The sequence below is a fragment of the Bison bison genome, unplaced genomic scaffold (genome assembly GCF_000754665.1).
Source record: "Bison bison bison isolate TAMUID 2011002044 unplaced genomic scaffold, Bison_UMD1.0 scf7180017864468, whole genome shotgun sequence".
NCBI classification, from domain to species: Eukaryota; Metazoa; Chordata; class Mammalia; order Artiodactyla; family Bovidae; genus Bison; species Bison bison.
In genome coordinates, this window is record NW_011495029.1 from 2,576,557 (window position 1) to 2,577,783 (window position 1,227).

General features: G+C 43.7%; 1 non-coding gene across 1 annotated transcript; it reads left to right on the forward strand.

The window, feature by feature from the left end:
* Positions 1-607: 607 nt before the first annotated feature.
* TRNAC-GCA lies at positions 608-679 on the forward strand. Its single transcript has one exon. It is a non-coding gene; the product is annotated as a tRNA-Cys (tRNA).
* The last annotated feature ends 548 nt before the right edge of the window (positions 680-1,227 follow it).

The window sequence follows — 1,227 nt, forward strand, 5'->3', positions numbered from 1 at the left end:
AAACTTAGCAGCAAACACTGGCCCAACAAGTGAAAATCCCTTCACCAATACAATTTCTAATCAATCTTTTAACTACTCAAAAGAATCTGTGTTTAGACAGTTTAGAACATCTCCTGCCTCTCACAGTTGGGAGGCTCTGAACAATCACATGTGGCTAGAAAAACCTATTCAGGCAGGCTAGAGGATTTCCAAAGGAGTTTGTAGGTTGAAACACTGTCACACCCAGGAATTATTAACTGGAGCTGTAAGCTAACTCTTTTTTCAGAGAGGTAGTGGGGGACAGCCCACCGTAAAGTCAGAGGTGTAGGTGAAAGCACAAAGCAGAAAGTAGGCAGACTCTGGTTTTGGGGGTAGATGGGGGACTCCTGAGGCTCGATCCCGCCTTTGCCTATGGGCGGAGTTCCTCATGCTGGCTCCCGGCAGTGATAGAATTCCAGTTGAGCTATTCCAGATCCTGAAAGATGATGCTGTGGAAAGTGCTGCACTCAATATGCAATATGCATCATATGCAATATGCCGGCTCCCAGCAGGAAATATTGGCAATAACTATTTAATATCTTCAGTGACACTGTAACTAGACTTATTTTGGTGATCACTTTGAAATGCTTCCCTGGTGGCTCAGACGGTAGAGTGTCTGCCTGCAATGCAGGCGACCTGGGTTCGATCCCTGGCTTGGGAAAATCCCCTGGAGAAGGAAATGACAACCCACTCCTGTATTCTTGCCTGGAAAATCCCATGGACAGAGGAGCCTTGTAGGCTACAGTCCATGGGGTCGCAAAGAGTCGGACATGACTGAGTGACTTCACTTCACTTCACTTGAAATGTGAAGTGAATAGAAATACTGAATCATTATATTGTGTATTAAGAACTAACATAATGTTGTAAGTCAATTATATTTCAAAAGCAAACATAGAAAAAGATTTGTGGTTACCAGAGGCAGGGGTGGGAGAAAGGGGAATTGAATGAAGGCAGTCAAAGGTACAAACTTCCAGATACAAGATAAATAAGTACTAAGGTTGGTGCCTGCAGCCATGAAATTAAAAGATGCTTACTCCTTAGAAGGAAAGTTATGGCCGACCTAGATAGCATATTGAAAAGCAGAGACATTACTTTGCCAACAGAGGTTCGTCTAGTCAAGGCTATGGTTTTTCCAGTGGTCATGTATGGATGTGAGAGTTGGACTGTGAAGAAAGCTGAGCCCTGAAGAATTGATGCTTTTGAACCTGT